The 19418-nt window shown below is 37.6% G+C and overlaps 1 protein-coding gene across 1 annotated transcript in view; it reads right to left on the reverse strand.

Moving 5' to 3' along the window:
• Positions 1-19418, reverse strand: part of SCN1A (sodium voltage-gated channel alpha subunit 1) — a 202877-nt gene that overhangs the window by 165919 nt on the left and 17540 nt on the right. The gene's annotated exons all lie outside the window — the stretch shown is intronic.

The following is a 19418-nucleotide window of genomic DNA, read 5'->3' on the forward strand; positions in this document are numbered from 1 at the left end:
TCTGGTACTATAGAGGGTACCACTATCCCCAGGCTCACAGCCTCCTGTGGTTCATGTAGGTTCACAGTGTAGGTGGCATCCTTGGCTTTTCATTCTCTCTTAACCTTATTATCCAATCTGTTTTCAATTCCTGTTTGTTTCTACCTTCATAATACCTCTTGTATATATCCCCTTCTCTCTTCTGACACTGACATTAATCTGGTTCAAGCTCTTATCACCTCATGCCTGAATTAGAGTAATAATCTTCTAATTCATCTTCTAACTCAAGTCTCTTTGCCCTCCAGTCCTTCCTCCATTCCCCTTTCAAATTGATTTTCCTGAAGGGCATTTACACCCCATTTCAATCAATAGCAATGTCTCTCTATTGTTTCCAGTATCAAACACAAAATCCTATTTGCCATTTTATAGCCCTTTATAATCCATTGTCTTCTATCTTTTTAGTCTTCTTTCCCCCTCCTCCATATGTGGTATGATGTAACAAAATGGCTTCCTTGCCATTCCTTGAAATAAACATTCCATGGGCTGCCTTCAGTCATTTTTCCTCCTGTCCCCATGTTTAGAATATTCTTCCTCCTCCTCACCACCTCTTGGCTTCACTGCCTTTCTTTGAGTTACAGCTAAAATCTCCCTTTCTGCAAGAAGTCTTGCATAATTCCCCTTAATGTCAGTGCCTTCCCTCTGTTGTTGAATTGTTTCAGCCCTGATTGACTCTTCATGACTCCATTTGGGTTTTCCTGACCAATATACTGGAGTGGTTTGCCATTTCCTCCTCCAGCTCATTTTACAGATGAGGAAACTGAGTGCCCATGGTCACACAGGTAGTAAGTGTTTGATGCCATGTTTGACTCAGGAAGATGAGTCTTCCTGACTCCAGGCCCAGCACTCTGTTCACTGCGCCCCCTAGTGGCCGTCTTGTTAGTCATCTTCAGTTTAGCTCATCTATATTTTGTTCGTACATAGTTGTTGCATGTTATTTCCCTTATTAGACGGAAAGCTCCCTGAAACAAGGATTGTCTTTTACCTTTTTTTTTTTTATCCCCAGCACTTAAGATAGCTTTTGGTCCATAGTAAATTTTCAATAACTGTTTGGTGATCTGAGTTCCCAGTTGTCTTGAAAACTATTCTTTGTCATTTTTTAATGGTGCAACAATATTCCATTATATTCATATACTAGTCGGCTTTGGGGCCTTTGGCCAGGCCTGTGGTCCCTCAGTGACCTTGGGGATCCTGTCTGCTGTAGGGAGGTGAAGGATGCACATGTGATACTGTAGATGTCATGTGCCACGCATGGGAGTTCCAGGGGAGGTGCCTCTTTTGGTGGCTCTGGGGAACACCTTGGTATTGTCACCAATAGTGATAGAGATAACAGCACAGGGACCACTTATCCTCACCTAGCCTTCAGCATCCTCATCACTGCATTAAAGCCAGCCTTGGATCAGTATAGACATACTGGGGATCTGCACCCCTCAGGGAACTGGACTGGCCTGGCGAGCAGGTCAGGGTGGTGTGGGACCTGCAGAGGATCCTGGCTGATCCCTCCAGATGGCACTGTCCGTATCCTGTTGGGTCACTGGGACATTAATGATGGTAGCCCAGTGACCCCTGGGGCAAAGCTCAATGGAATGAAGGCTGGCTCCCAGACACACATCACCTTGGAAGTTATCAGCCAGGGAGGCCATCCACTTGTTTGCTCCTGCCCTCAGGTGTCTGGTGTTCCCTGTAGTCTAGTTTGCCTCAGGAGAGGCATCTTGTTTGACTCATTTCCAACATTCCTGACAAATGATCATGCAGCCTAAGCTAGAAGTGCTGGTGAATTCCCAGGGGGTCATGAAGATGACCTTTATAGTAGTGGTGACAGTGGTAGTGGTGGGGCAGCTTAGTCAGGAGGAAAATAAGAATAAAAACAGTCCCATGTGTAAAAAAAAGGGAGGGGTAGTTAGGTAGCACAGTGAAGAGAGCACCAGTCCTGGAATCAGGAGGACCTGAATTCAAATCCAGCCTCAGACACTTGACAGTATTAGCTGTGTGACCTTAGGCAAGTCACTTAACCCTGATTGCCTTGCCTCACACCTCCAAAAAAAATATGGTTTAGCTGTTCACCAATAGGTGCACATCCTCTTAGTTACTCTTTTATATTGAAAAAAAAAGATTATAGTTTCCTTTTTCTTTGTTCTCTTTGGGGTATATTTCTAAAAATAGTATCATTGGATCAAGGGATAGCACAGTTAGTGATTTTTTTTGGTGGGGTGGAGGGGAATAGTTACCCTCCAAGCTGCTTTATAAAATAGATTGATTCATGGTCCCACCAAAACACATTGGTGTATATTATGTCTCTATTTCAGTCTTTATTACTTTAATACAAACAGAAAAAGTTTTGGGATATATGACCTTCCCTTCTTGGGAGTAGGGGGTTGGTAGAAAGAAATTATGGATAAAGTCATTTTGCTCTTTGTTCACAATCAACAACATCCCAACTTAACTATTTTTATCCTGGCTTGAAGCATTTCTTTATGGGTTTTCACCAAGAAGTGTTATTTTTTTCTCCAATCACTAGCTTCTCACTTTTTTGTACTAACTGATACATGAAGCCTTTATCCCTTCAAAGAAAAAGAAGGAAAGTGGTTTAAGAAACCACTAGCGTATGTTACACTACATGTAACAATGACCTTTAAACACTAATATTATTGCTCTAATATCTACAAGGAAGCAGATATGAGGCATGGTGATCACAGATTTGGAGCTGGACAGGACATTAGAGGTCATCTATCTAGTTCAATCCCTTCATTTTCAAGACAAAGACATTGAAGACCAGAAGGAATTTGGTCCAAGGTCCAAGGGCTACTGTGACAGTGATGAGATTTGAACTCAAGTCGCCTGCTATAAGAGCCAAGAGAGGTAGAATGGTAATTTGTTCTAAGAAGAGTTCCATTTCTGGCTTTGAGCACACACTAGGAAAGTAGGAAACTTTGTTATTTAAAGCTCTCTTTAAAAAGAATCTTTAAAGTCAAGATCAAGCACCACCTACTCAGTAAAGCCTTCCCCAACCTCATCTACAGTGAGAGAGATCTCTCCTTTTTTCCACTCCAGTAACAATTATTGCCTTTCTTACCTCTCATCCCTCTTTCTCTTTCTCTTCTTATCTCTGCCTCATTCTCTGTCTGTATCTTTCTTGTAAACACACATACATCAGGGATCTTTGTTATACATGTGCCATTTAATGTGTTTACCAAATTACTTGAGTGACAGCATAGAAATATGCTTTTCAAATTTCCATGTAGCAGAGGGAACATATTCTGATTTGTCCTTCCTCCTCCACATGCACAGATATTCTTTACTTGGCTCCAATCTAACATGTGAACTTTTGGAAGTCCACATCCAGACTTTTGTGACTGAGGGCTGATATTTTGTGATGACAGAAAGTATTCTTGTTAGCTGAATTGTTGGAAGGCTTGCTGACTTAGAAGTTGCTAGGCTAGAACAGAATAGGCATACATAAGTAGCGATCTATTTCTGTTGGCCACTTTTCTTCCTTGATGGCTTAGAGTCAGGATGACTCCACCTTACCACTCCGTGCCCATGAGCACATATTGCTGTTTTTTTGTGTGTGTTTATTCTTTCCTGACCTTAGGTGAATCAATATTTTAAGATGGAAGTGCTGAGACAAACTGGTAAGAGTTGAGAAAAATCCAAAGGTCCCTCAAGAGTTCTCACCAGCAAACTGAATTGGTTTCAAAGTTGGTGGAGCTGGCAGCAGTGGTCACTAGTGGCTATGGTTTATGGCAGAAGAAACACTATTGATAGATGTGTAAAGACTGCCCCATAAGTGACTGGAGGAGGTAGTAGTGGCTGCTAGAGAAGCATAGCTGATAATAGAGGCAGTACCTACAAAGATGAAGAAAGACTGTCACCAGAGGACGATAGCAGGAATAGTTATGGATCATAACTCCTTCTGATGAAGAGAAGTACTGGTTATGGACTGAAAAAAGAAACTGATCCTTTGAGTACAGCAAAGAGTTAACTAGAAGAATTTTATGAAAATTTCATGAAGGGAAAAAGGTCCCTTCCAGGGCCAAGAGTTGGAAGATCCCCCTTTACCAAATGTGTTATCTATAGCTATAGCTCATTAAAATAGTATTTTAAATTTGAACCCATTCTCCTTAAGGATGTTTTGGGTGTAAAGCAGTGTACACCCCAGTTTTGGGGGAATATTTTGTTTCAACTCTTCTTGCTATACCTTGTCAGTAAATCTCTTTTCTAAATTCTAATGAAGTTCAACTGGTTGATTGATAATGGGAAGCACATCAAATGGGGGCTCAGGAGTTAAAGTGCTAGAAGTCATAACCTTTCAAGGCCACCCTTAGAGCCCTGAGAAGATAATGATCAGTCCTTTGGTACTCCAACCTAAGTCTGCTATAGGCAGAAAACACAAAACATAGAACAGCTAATTTGCTTAGAGGCAGAGTCTGGATCTAGAAAAATCTTAATAGCTAGAATATTAAGTTGAGTCAAAGTAGATGGGATTTAACTTAGATAGATGTAAATTCCAAAGAAGTCAACTGTACAAATACATGACAGAGAAGTATGACTAGGCAGCATTTCATGTGAAAAGAGTTTTTAGTGAATTGCAACCTCAGTAAGTGGCAACCATATGAGACAGCAATTGTCCTAGGTTTTATTAAGAAAGGGATAGTGTTATGGAAGTGTTTTGCATAACTACACACATATAACCTACATCAATTTCCTTGCCATCTCAATAAGGGTGGGTGAAGAGCGAAGAAGGGAGAGAATATGGAAGTCAAAGTTTTAAAACCGAATGTTAAAAATCGTTTTTACATGCAACTGGGAAATAAGATACACAGGCAATGGGGTATAAAAATTTACCTTTCCCTGTAGGAAAATAGAAGGGAATGAGATAAGAGAAGGGAGGGAGGGTGATAGAAGGGGGAAAAGGCAAACAGAATACATGTTGTTTGGTGGTGGAGGGAGGGGAAAGATAGGGAGAAAATTTGGAACGCAAAATGTTGTGGAAGTGAATGTTGAAAACTAAAAATAAATAAATTTTAAAAAGAAAAAAAAGAAAGGGACAGTGTTCAGAATGAGGAAGGCAATATATTCTGGCTGACCTCTGTCTTATTTAGGTCACACGTGGAGTATCATGTTTTGTTCTGATTATCTCACACAAACAACTGGGAGCATATTTATAATAGGCCACCTAAGAAAGAACTAAAGTATATGCCATGGTGGAACTGGATAAAAGAAATAGGTGTGTTTAGAGTGGAGAAAAGACTTAGGGGGAATATGATAGCTTTCTTCAACTATTTGGAAGATTTTATTTAGAAGAGGAATGATACTTCTTAAGTTTGACCTCAGAGGCCAGAACTAGGATCAGTGATGGAATGGTGGAATCTGGGAGAGACAGATTTAGAATAGATGTAAGGGGGGAAAAAAATCCCAATTTCCTAATAATTAGAACTTTCCCAAAACAGGAAGTACTATTTTTTCCTCATTGGAGGTCTTCAAGTAAAGTATGGATGATCATTTTTGGGGGATATTGTTTAAGAGATTTTTGTTCAGGTATGAATTGGATTAGATGGCCTCTGAGGTCCTTTCAGCTCTTAGATTTTATAATCACTGATATCTAATTTCAAATGGTCAAATACACCTTCATTCAAGCTTCCATATATAAATACATTACAAAACTAATAGAGACGTAGATACAGATCTGGAATCTTTTCTTTGACTTATAGGGAAATACTAATCAAGAACTAACCATAACATTTGTTTCCTGAAGGGAGTTACATAAAATAGCATGCTTTCTTAAAATTAATTTCTTCCAAAACATTATATTCTATTTCAAGTCTTTTACAGAATCATATTCAACACAGAATTAAAGCAAAGGCACACTTAATATGTCTGATTTTCATAATTATTCTTCATTAGCAATCGTAAGAACAGAAGACTATAAATTTGCACTGCAAAACTGCTGAGTGAATAACGGACGAGTTCTTCTGTGTACAGCTTACTGCAATGCACCCAATGCAGCAAATAGATGCAGTAGAGAAGCTGGAATTAAAATCATCTCTTTCCAGAGCAGCAGCACTCTCTCTCAGCTGAGACCAAGAGGAAGATTTTCCTTCATCTGCAAAATTTACATTGCTATTTAACATCAATTTCTTTTAGTAGTAGTTACAAGGAAATGTATTTACTCCAGGAAACAGCATAGCCATTTTAGAAACCATCGATAGTCATATTGATCTTTTTACATTGCCTAATAACCAAGAGAATGGCATTATTCATGCTAGTAACTGTATTAAACAAATAACTGGTTAATTTACAGGGCATTTGGTTTGAGATGAAAACAAGGTTCATTTTGAAAGTATAAAATGACTATAAAATCATATGGGAAAAATAAAATCTGCACAAAACATTATTTGACTTATGGAACAAAGTGCAAAATTTACAGGTTTTATCTGGGTATTAGGAGGGTCATAAGTCCTGAGAGATATTGTATTTTTAAATTTTGCACAAGCTAAGTCATGTTGATCTTTTTTCAATTCAAATAACACTAGTCTCAATTCCTCCAGTTCTGAAATCAAATTCTAGGTGGCTGGCACATTAAACTCAATTCCAAGTTCCATAATGTTATTGCTGCAAATCTTTTGGTTATCAATGGCATGTTCTTCATAATGATCCATGTGCCATGGTGGATCAACAAAAATTCTAAGCTCCAATCAATCACATAACTATCAATGTTTATTGAGAACTCATCATATGCTTTGCACTGCCCTCAATGTGGCATACACAGTACAATATTAGACTTATCAAACAATTTTAGTATCTAATCAATCAGAGTTTGACTATACTGCAAAGACTAGAAATATTAAGCTTAAAATGGGCAAGAGCTAACTAATTAAGTCAATCAATTAATCCACATTTTATTAAGCACCTAATATGTTTCAGGATGAACACACACACATTTCTAGATGAATTTTATAGCCCTTGTTCCTAACTTAAGAGGAAGGGAACATTGTGTATTTTAATTAAGCTGATTTCCTAATATGACACTAGATTTTCATTCACTGAAGCAGTGGCTCAAAGCAGAAAAAAGAATTCCCACTTCAGGCCTAGATCTGAAATCAAACTGGCCACTTCCCCTGACCATGGTGCTGAATTCAGTAGCAAGAGATTCCTACTAAAAAAGCACAATACTAACTTACTCACCAATATTAACTCAGTGTTGTACATCAGTGATAAAAAGACACCCACTACAAGTTCAGATTCTTACATGGTTCAGGTTCACCTACTAAAGAGGCAATGAATAGAACATCCCCACATGTCTTGATTGTTTTTAGCACATCAAAATGCAAATAGTTTTTCTAAGAAAGCATAACATAGATTGCCTAAAGTGAATGGTTCTGCTGGGTCCCCCCAGAGAAGATACAGACTAATTTGTCTTCACTTATGCACATCAGAAAAGGAAGAATGTTTGCAGATCAGATATTAGGCTATATATGTGTGTATACATATATATGTACGTGTATATGTATGTGTATATATACATACATATATATATATATATTCCCTTGAAGTTAGTTATTGATCCCAACTATGGAAAAACTCATTCTTGCTAATTCTCATTTTTTAGGACATTAAGTCAGTTTGGAGGTAAGAATGTTAAACACACTTATTTTAATATCACTTATGCTAACTTCATTTTGTGTCTATGAAGACCCTTTTGTGAGGGGGAGATATTTTAAAATATTTTTAACTTCAAAATATCCTACGTTTATATTAAGTTGAACCCTGGCTGTAATATCATTGAGATATGTAAGATATGTTAAATAACCCATTTGATTTCCCTTATAATTTTCATTTGACAAAAGAATCATACGTAGAAGTAAGGAATGGATAAATTCAGCTCTTTAAAGAGACAACTTTCAAGTATGCTTCCAAATATGATTATGATTAGAATCACTATTCAGTGAACTCTGGATCTCCAGTGCAAAAGCATCTATGTGATACCTGCTCATATACTGAATTTCACCTGAAAGATATTAAAACTTGAACAATGTGTGACAATTTGAAGTTTTCTATCATTTTCCATTCTAGTTCAGGAAGCACATCACACTACAAGTTGAACTAAAGTTGTATCCTGGTAATTTTTATCAATGTGCCAAATTTAGGTAAAATTCAATCCATTCCTTCAAAAGTTATCATGGAACAGAGAAGTGCATAGACATTCATTGAATGCCAAGGCACTGAGAAGAAATGCTGATCTCAGTGTATTTGTTAATTGTTCTTCCTGATGGGAACAGTAGCTAGTTCAGTCTTTAGCCAAGAATGGCAAACACAAATGAAATACACACTCTATTTGTGTGAAATCTGTTCTAATGATAATGTAAACTATTTGAAAGTCACTTCATTTCTCTGTACCTGTGTTCTCATCTATAAAGGAAGCAGGTTGTACTAGATGACCTCTATGGTTCCTGCTAATTATGTTTCTTATTCAATTCAGTTTTTAGGGATATTTATTGGCATTCTTCAGAATAATTTATTGACACAAATAAAAAGAAACCTTTTTAAACATTTGCTGATAAGCTTGAAAAAATTTGTTAATAAAAAAACAGAATTCCTACTAAACAAATGAATAGTAAATATTTATGTAACTTCCTGAAGGTGATATTTCTTTATATTAATAGTTCATTTACTTATTTTCTAATTTCTCAATAAAAATTCACCTGGCTGTCCTGGTAATACTTCAAATTTGCCATAGCTAAACTAAAATTATAATTTTTCCTCAAAACCTCTTCTCCTTGACTTCAATGTTTTATCATTGTCACCACTATTCCCAAAGTCACCCTTTCTCTCTTAAAACCTTAATATTATTAATTCTCTCCTCTCTTTCCATATCTGATCAGCTGTCTGGTCCTAGTAATTGTACCTGTCCAATAAATCCTCACATTCATCTCCTCCCTTTCTTAGTTCTGTTCTGACTGCCAACACTCAAATCTAGGCTTCCATTAACATTGTGGTCTACTTCAGTGAATTTCTAATGGATCTCTCCACCTTAGTCTCTCTCCCCTATGATCTATCTGTCACAATACTGTCTAATCCATCTTCCATATACGCATATCTGATTGCTTTATTTCTTTGCATCAAACCTTTCAAGGGCTCATTGTTATGATTAGAATAACATCCATTCTCCTTACTTGGGATTCAAAGTCCTCTGTATTGCATTTTCAGCCTGTTTCATCCCACTCTACACATACAGCCTCACTAAACTACATGGATAGCTTTTGTAAACTAGCACTTTGCTACTTCTACTGTTTTGCTAATACCACTCTCTATACCTCTCACTTTGGATTAGTGTAGTAGTTTTGGGGTGATCTTTGGGATGGGAAGGAAATTGAGATTTATATTGCACATCAATAAAAGAGTTCAAAATTGAGCCATAAAAATATCTGTGTTCATTAATTGATTCAACAACTATTTATTATCAAGTACCCACTATTTTCTGTATATAAAGCACTATTTAAAGCACGGAGGACAATACTGAGTCCATATGGAATTTATAATGTATACAACTAGATTCTATTGGGAGGAAAATAAGAGTTGGACAATGAATACAAAAATATGCATTATTACAAGATAAAAAATGCAATAGATATATTGTAGAATAGAATAAGAGTATAAGGGATACAAGAGTCAGAAGAAAAAATAATTTTAACAGAAGTGAGTTGAGGAAGATTTCCTGGAAGAGTTATCATTTGAATTGGATTTTGAAGGCTAGATAAGATTTCATAAGCAGAGATCAGGTGCAGGAAGGGTATTCCAGGTGCAGGAAGGGTATTCCAGAGCAATGTAGCAGAAATGGCAAAGTACTAGAAGTTTCCAGAGGTTATCCAGGTAGTTCAGTTTGGATCCATGCAGAAAGCAGGATGACATAGGCTAAAATTACAAGAAGGTTCCATTTTACAAAAGGCCTTGAATCCCAAGTGAGGAGTGTTGATATTATTCTAAAATATCACAGTTTCATATGAATCAAGCAGATTTTTAAAAACTGAGATGTTTGTTGTTATACCTAAGATATATACCAAATACATTTTACACTATTCCTTCTTGTATAATCATAATGCCCATTTACATAGTATTTTAAGATAACAACAATGCTTTCCACAAAGTCCTTTGAAGTGGAAAATGCAAGTAATAATAATACTAATTTTTATAGGAGAAGAAATAGAGAATTAGAGAGATGAAGCGACTTAGAGTTGAGTAACAATTAAGTGCTATAAACAGGACTGAAATTATCTTCTGACTACAAATGTTAATCTCTTTCTACTATTCTATGATGCATCTCTAAGTTTCATATATCAATAATTTTGCTAAATTGTACAGACTACTGCATCCAACTTATCACTTTTTTCATTCAAAATCCTATGATTCTTCCAGGTGTTTCAGGGTTGTTGTACCTTTTATTTATTAATAATGGGTACCTCCATCAGTGCTACAATATATATATGAGAGTACAGATGTACTGATAGCATGAAATCTCCATATCAGTGAGATCACAGATCCATCGGAGTAGTGAAGTCATAACAGCTCTGCAAGGAATGCCTCCTTTTATTAGTTTTAATGATGATCAATGTCAGACATTTGAGTCTAGGCATAAACCTATGAAGGATGGTTCAGTATTTGAAGAAAGATTCTGATTGTAATATTGGTATTGGGTTTTGTTTGTTTTGTTTTGTTTTATTTTACAGATTAGGGAATGTTGAGGCAGAGTAGTAATGCTATTTATTAAAGGTACCACAGAATGACTGATTGAGTAGATGGATGAATGAATGATGGAAAGTATTTGTTAAGTGTTTACTCTTTTCAGAGTGTCCTGGCAATCACTGGGGATAACATAATACAGAAATTAGCAATAGTAGCTGATTAGGTGTATAATCACTGGATATAACCACCGGTCCATATATTGCTAATTCTTATGGGGTCCAAGGAAAGGGACAATGTTGTAATGGCCACAAGTGTAGGTTTCTCTCCCCTTCCCAATCTACCCTCCCACACACACACACACACACACACACACACACACATGCTCTCTTTTGATTTTTTTTCTGTTTTAACATGTATTTATATGTCAGAGTATGCACTAATTATTCATTTATCAAATGGTCTAATGTAAGACCATTCCAGACAGCTTTCTATACAGCTTTCAGTTTCACCATGAATAATTCTGAATATAAGATTTGGGTCTGTGAAACCTTTTTTTTTATACCTTATTTGAAGTAAACTTGAAAAAATGTTCACTGTTTCAGAGCACTGAGAGATGCATTTTGATTAATGAGAAGTTGATATATTAGGTACTGAATTTAGTAGAGATAAATTAAATGAGATAATAATTGTGAAACACTTAGCACAGTGCCTGGCACATAGTAGGTATATATAAATGCATATTCCTTCCCTCTCTTTCCCTTCTCTCACTAAGAGAAGCCAAGCAATTCTTAATGAACCTTGAGTTCAAATGGAAATTTTATACTAGATTTTAACATGATCAGATTCTTGGTCTTTCTGATATTTTAGAAAAGATATTTCACTTGAGGCACCATGGCAGAGTGGAGAATACACTGGACTATGAGTCCTGAGACCTGAGTTCCAGTTTTAATGTTGTTAAATGTAAAGAAGGGTCTCAACTACATGACATTTCCACTTTCCTGAGTGAGGTTTGGGACAGTAAATTAGGTAATCAATAAACATTTAAGTACCAGGAATTGTTCTACCTCCTGGGGATATAAAGAAAGGTAAAAGTTAGTAAAGGGCAAAAGTTCTATATGTTTGCACCCCTAAAGAGCATGGTCATATCCACTGACCTACTGCTACCAATTACTAATTTCCAGTGCTTAGGATTGCCCCCAAGATGACTGGTTGGTTTGGTTTAGGAGATAGGACTTGTCTTAAATGACACCTCTTTGTATCTACTTATAAATGGAACTTGGAGACAAGTCTTAGCCCTTTAACCTTTTTTCTCTTTCCTTGTTCATATTATAGTAGAGAATCATGCTTGTAATGTTAGGAGGGAGGTGACCCATGGAGGACACTACTGTCCTCCTACTCCCTGCCTGAGAATGAAGGCCATGGATGCTTCTGAACCCCAACAATCTGGGTGGGGGAGGGAATATTTTGATTTCCTATGCAGTATAATCCAGGAGTCTAGCTTTCTAGTTGGAGACAGAAGATTTCCTGAAAAGTATCACCCCTAGGATTATTTTATGGGTAACCACAAGTTGTCAATTTGCCAAATGTGAAGAGTTTGGGTATTGGTTGTTCTAAAGAGAGGGACACTTCCAAACATCATTCTTCTTGAAGAAAGAAAAGGAACATTTCCTATTGGTCCTTGTTAGCACCCTCATTGAAGAGCAAAAAAAGGGAGAGAAACAAGAAGGGAGGGAGCAAAGAAGCATTTATAAAGCACCAGCATTCCAGGTACTGTGCTGAATGATTTATAAATATTCTGTCATTTGATCCTTAAGACAACCCTGGAAAATAGGTGCTATCATTATCTCAATTTCATAAGTGGAAAAAAGGAATCAGACCAGAGGTTAAGTAACTTGCCCTGGGGCACACAACTAGTAAGTATCTGAGGCCATATTTGAACTTAGGTCTTTCTGACTCTAGACCCATCACTCTACACCAGCCAGCTCCAAGGGATCTAGGCTTTGCCCTCTCCCATGAGTAGAATGAGTTATTTAGACAGTGCTAGTCTCATGAAAAAGTACATTACTTGTTAAGAAGTCATTGAAATATGTTTACTTTTCATCAGAAATCTAAACATAGGTGGTACTATGAGTCTTGGCATGTTGGAAGAGTGAGGGTATAGATAGGAACATTTGGGAAAGAGGGATTCATTAGAATGCCAGTTGTTTTGATGGTAACCATACATTCTATTCCTTTACAAGAGAGGTTTATTGGCTATTTGAGAAATTTATGTATTTTCATATGTTTATGGATTCTTGTGAGTCTTTGGGTCTTATGCATTTTCTGCATGGTAAAATAAGGTTTCTCCTACCTTGAGGCAGACATTGCTACCTCAAGTGCCTGTATGGGAACCATGTTCTTGTTACTTACATTTTTGGAAATACAGACACAAGCTATATGTAAGAGATTTTCCTTGAGTAACCTCTAGATCGGGGCAATGAGTGAAGAGAAAAAAATTACCCTGAGGATTGGCAGGGTGGATTATTACTCAGGATCAGACTTATGAACTCAGAGTGTTGGAGGAGGAGAGGTGGACCATGAGTTGAAACTGGATGGCCTTGGACAAATCATTTCATCTCCCTAAGACTATTTCTTCATTTATAAAAGGAGGGAATCGCACAAGATGACTTCTTCACTCCCTTGTGATTCTAATGCCCAGTGAATCTATGCTTCTTTGTTAGGGTTATATAACATCACAGTTCTAGAGCTAGAAGGAAACTTGAGTAACATAGAATCTATTCCCCTTGTTTTGCAGATGAAGATACGGAGGTCCAGTAAGGTTAAGTGACTAATATAATGTAACACTGTAAGTAGCAAAGCAGTTGGGACTCAGATCTTCTGAATCCCAAATGGGCACTCTTTACACTGAACCATGTTATATAAGAATCAATCCACTTAATAGTATTATTTCAAGGAAGACTAAGCACTATTTGATAATGAACAATGACAGTGTATGGCATGAAATGTGCTTAATATAGATGCACTTTTAATGGCCAGTTATAGCCCCTTGGAAAACTCTGGATTAGAATGACTGTGTTATAATTTACTTAAAATAAAAGAGAATATGAGGGAGTTTATTGCCATTCTAAAATGCTGGTAATAGCAAAGAGATTAGGCAATAACTTCTAGGCAGACATTTGCACAATGTGCTTTAATTCTTTAGCATCTATTTCTAAAAATAAGATGAAACTGACTGAGAATAGTAATAGATTGACACAGAAGGCTATTTTCTCTCAATAAAACTGTATTAGAAGTGGAAAAGTGACCTGCAGCCTTAATCCAAGACCCAGAGGAAGTGATCTGAGGTCTTTTTTCCCAGATATAGACCAAAACGGGACATGAAGGCAGGGGGTAGGGGACAAGAGCAAGAGAATAAAAGTGAGTAGCTTTGAAGTCAACATCTCTGAGTTTGTGTCTCATTTCCTTCTATCTCCCTCATTCATGGCCTGAAATTTTCTGGACCTCCATTTTTAATCTATGAGAAGGGAAGAAGCTGCATAATGGAGAGTGACTTTGGAGTTATGAAATCCTGAGTTTAAGGTCTCTGCTGCCTACTGGGTATATGACCACAGATAAATCACTTAAGCTGTCAAGACTGTAAGATTCTGAGAAGAGTGAAATTGAATGGGTAGAGGAAACTCCTCATTAGGAACTTCCCCATGAAATCAAAAGTATGGTCCAAAAAATGAATGATGTACTGACTATTAAAGCAATTGAGAAATATGTTATGGGAGGGAGGGCAAGTACATATTAAAATCTCCTATGTGCCAGGCATTATTCTAAAAGCTTTACAAATATTATCTTATTTGATCCTCATGAGAATCAAAACCCTGAAAGGTAAGGTAATCAAAAACCCTCAGAGGTAGGTGCCATTATCCCATTTTTACAGTTGAGGAAACTGAGGCAGATAGCAATCAAGTGACTTGCCCAGGGTCACAGAGCTAGTAAGTGTCAGAGACTGAATTTGAACACAGGTCTTTCTGACTTCAGGTCCAGTACTCTCTCTACTGTGCTACCTGGTTACCTCATAGCTTCCTGAATTTTATAGCTTCAGACTATAAGAAGTGAGACTTTAGGGATCATTTAGTCCAACCTCTTACTTCTCACAGATGGGCTAATTATGTTGTGCTATAAAAACTCTCAATGATAATAATACATGCCATGAAAAAAGAAAAGTTATTTTTATACCAGATGCCAATCATGTAATACCAACTGGTATCCTGACAAAATTTTCAGAGATGAATAAAATGATGAAGGTCATTATGAAGGTTAAAGTTAGTGATGGGGGAAAAAGCTAGCAGTGGAATCACTTCTAGGGCAATATTTAATCAGTTCCTGGATTCAATCCTAGTACCATTACAGTGGTCTTTACAGAGGTAGGAAGAATGTGAGAACCAGGTCATCCCCTCCCTACTGTTTTACTTATTATTTTCTATCTCTGCTTATGTATGGTTGAATTGTAGATGTGGAGTCTCAGGAGACCTAGGTTTAAAGCCTCTCTTAGATTTACTTAGCTGTGTAACCACAGGTAGCTCGTTTAACCCCCTAAAGCCTCAGCTCCCTCATCAGTAAAAAGGACATTAAAAAAACCCAACCTTTTGCTACCCTCCTCACAGAATTCTTGTGAGGAAAAGCACTCTAAAAACCATTTAAAATACTTGTAATGGGAGACTAGGCAATTAAAATGCTCAAAATCCAGCTCCCTAAAGATGCAGATTTGCAGTTCTGTGTCTTCTTGGTACAGGCAAGCACTATCATTCCCTTCCCACCAGGAAAGATGTATGAGGCTGGATTTTGAAGGAGAACTGAACAATCTAAGCATCTGCTTCTCTCAGTGGACTTCTCTCCAACCATACATTCTTGCCTCAACTCATTCTTCAGTTCAATGCTTAGCTTTTTTTTCATGCTCTCATCCTCTTCCAGTCTCATTTCCAGTGATTCTGAAGCCTTGGTTGCTAATGTATAAATTCTATTACCTATCATATTTCTTACTTCATATTACATTTCTTAATTCCATTCCTCTCATCCCTACCTATTCTCACAATATCACACTCTAGATATACCCAGTCCTTCCAACATGCTCTTGTTAAAAAACTTACTTTGATCTCTTGTTAAAAGACTTAATTTCATTTTAAACTTTTTTCCTTTTTTTGCTTCTTGCTTCTTATGGTTCTCACTGAGACCTGGCCCTTTCCTGGTGACATTGCATCCCTGGACATCTGTCATGGGTCATGGTGAAGAAATTGAGATCATCTTTGCTCTCCTTTGCTACTTCTAGACTCCTCCTTTACCTCCACCATTCCATAATCTTCCTTCTTTTGTAGTCCACCCTCTTTAAGTTCATTACCCAAATAATGGCTACCCTCAGGACATTCTCCTTTCTTCTTCAAATAATTCAGTATCTGTCTCACATATTTTTTTCTTTGCGTAACTCCTACTCCTATACTGGAGGCTTCAATATACATAGATATCCCTTCAAATACCCTAACCTCACAGTGCCTCAGTCCACTCAACTTTTCTGACCTATTCTTTCCTTCCACATCAGCTGCACACATCAATGACTATAACCGTGACCTTGCCATTACCTCACAAGTCTTCCACTTCCACATTCACCACTGAAGTTCCTTTATTTGACCATGATCTTTTATCATTCATCCTATCCCGTACTGTACAGTCCTTAAGCTTGTTCACCATCACTATGATCTCCAACCCTTCCATATTTCATTTCCCTGCAGTAACAACACTCTCTTCCTTTTTCTATCTTGACTTCTTGATGAATCAGTTCAACTCCACTGTTCTCTGCACCAGAGGTGTCAAATCCATTGCCAGCTGGCCTATAATACTTTGGAACACAGCCCAAACCAAATTAAAATGTAATTGTAATTTAACAAAGTAAACAAAAATATAATAGAGCATAGATAGTGTTTCAATGCGGCTTTTCAAGTCAGTGTGTGACCCACAGGAATTTCTGTGTACAGTTTGGTGGACCTCTTTTTCTATTTGAGTTTGACATCTCTCCCCTTGTCTTCTTCCCCAACCTTGCCCAAGCCTAATTTCGGATTACTCCCAATATCCTCTTATCAATGTGTTAGTTAAAAATAATGAAACTGGGCTGACTGAGTCCATTACACATTTATGTTGCAAGATTTCAACTGGGTCCTCAATGTAGCAAGGCAATCCTTTTATAATTCTATAATCAGTTTGCTAACCCATTTACCACAGTGGCTTTTCCAAACATTCTCATTTGTCTTCAAAGTCCCCCACATCATCTCTCCTTCACTTCTCAGCTAAGCACCTTGCTTAATTTGTTACTGTTCAGTTGTTTCAGTAGTGTCTGCTCTTCATGACACCATTTGCGGTTTTCTTGGCAGAAATATTGGCAAGGTTCGCCATTTCCTTCTCAAGCTCATTTTACAGATAAGGAAACTGAGGCAAACAGGGTTAAGTAACTTGGCCAGGGTTGATCACACAGCTAGAATGTGTCTGAGGCCAGATCTGAACTCTGGAAGAGAGTTTCCTGACTCCAGACCTGGCACTCTAACCACTTCATCACCTAGCTGCCTTACCTTGCCTAATACTTGCTTAAAAAAAAAGAGGTCAATTATTGAGAATGTTCTCTTCTATCTTCCTCATCTCACATCACTCAGAAGTCTAATTGCTCCTTCACTTCTGTATCACATGGGTGGGCCTTCTTCTTGCCTAGTCAAACCCTTCTATATGCCCTCTTGAACTCGTCCCCTCATATGTTCTCCAGTAGACTGCCCCTCTATCACCCCCATTCATCAATCTTAAATCTTTCCCTATCTATTGGCTACTTCTCTGGGGCTAATGCCCATGTCTCCTCCATCCTTACAAAATACTCATTTGATCTGACCGTCTCCACTAGCTAGCATCATATTTTTTCTCTCCTTCTTGGCTGAACTTCTTAAGAAAGAATTCTACACTAGTTGCTTCTACTTCTCTTGCTTCCTCTTCTCTTCTAAAACGTTTGCAATGTGGTGTCTCACCTCATCATCCAACTGAAACTAATCCCTCCAAGTTACTGTCTCTTAATTGGAATATCAAATAGTCTTTTTTCAATACCTGGCCTTCTTGATTTGTCTGATGCCTTTGACACAGTTAATCACTTTCTCCTCTTAGTACTCTCTTGCCTCTATGTTTTTATGATACTACTCTCTCCTGGTTCTCCTGTTTCTTATCTATTTTTTTCCCTCAGTGTCCTTTGTTGAATTGATTCAGGTTACATCCATAACCATGGGTCTTTCATGGACCCTCTTCTCCCTATATACTATCTCACTTGGATATCTCATCAGCTCCCATAAATTCAATGATCATTTCTCTTCAAATAATTCCCATATCTACATATACAGCACCTTAGTGCTTTTCTTGAGCTCTAGTCTCCATCACCAACTTCCTTTTAGATGACTCACATTTAACACACCATTCTGCTAGCTACCCAGGCTCAAAACCTTGCTGCTGTCCTTGACTCCTCAGTCTGAACCACACTGGCTATGTGACTCTGGGCAGGTCATCTAATCTCTCAAGGTCCCGGGCAACTCTAAATTTACAAGTTACAGAAAAGGTACACTGGTACAGGAAGTTTATCCCTAGAAGTTTTTCATCCTTAAAAAAGTTATGTCTGAGTCTAAAACAAACACAAATCAATATGTCATTTCAAAAAGCCATAAAATCACTGTTAGCATTATTACAAATATATATGTATATGTGTATGCATATATATATATATATGTACACACATATATGTATATATCTATATCTGTATCTGTAAAATGTTTTTAGGAAAACACTCTCTCCTGGTTTTCCTCCTACCTAGTTTACCAAATCCTTTTCTGTCACCTTTGCTGCATCTGCCTCCAGATTATACCCTCTAATCACAGGTATCTTTCAAGGTTTTGTTCTGGGCCCTCTCCTTTACTTTACTTGGTGATCTCATCAGCTACTATGGTTTTAATTACCATCTCTATACTGATGATTCTCAAATCTATCTTTCCTGTCCCAATCCCACTGTTTACCTCTAATCTTGTACCTCCAACTGCCTTTCAGATATCTCAAACTGGATCTTAAACACAATACACCTAAATCAGAACTCATTATCCTTTCCCCTAAACCCTTCCTCCATCCAACATTCCCTATTACTGAAGAGGGTAACACCATCCTCCCAGTCCCTCAGGTTTGCAACCTATGAGTCATCCTTCATTCCTCACTATCTCTCATCTTCCATACTCAAACTATTGCCAAGGGCTACCAATTTCACCTTTGCAACACCTCTAGAATATGCCCCCTTCTTTTCTCTGACACTGCCACCCCTCTAGTACAGGCCCCCATCACCTCACACCTTGATTACACACAAAAGCCTACTGGTATATCTACCTGCTTCAAATGTCTCCTTGCTCTACACTCCAATCCACCATCCATTCAGCCACTAAAATGATTTTTCTAAAACACAGGTTCAAACATGTCACCCCCTAACTCAGTAAACTCCAATGACTTCCTATTGTCTCCAGGAACAAATACAAATGCTTTATTTGGCATTCACATCCTTTTATGACTTAGTCTAAACTTACCTTTTCTGTCTTCTTATACCTTACTGCCCAATATGTACTCTTCCATCTGGTGACATTGGCCTGCTGGCTGCTCCTTGA

Source organism: Notamacropus eugenii, chromosome 5 (assembly GCF_028372415.1).
Source record: "Notamacropus eugenii isolate mMacEug1 chromosome 5, mMacEug1.pri_v2, whole genome shotgun sequence".
Classification (NCBI taxonomy): Eukaryota; Metazoa; Chordata; class Mammalia; order Diprotodontia; family Macropodidae; genus Notamacropus; species Notamacropus eugenii.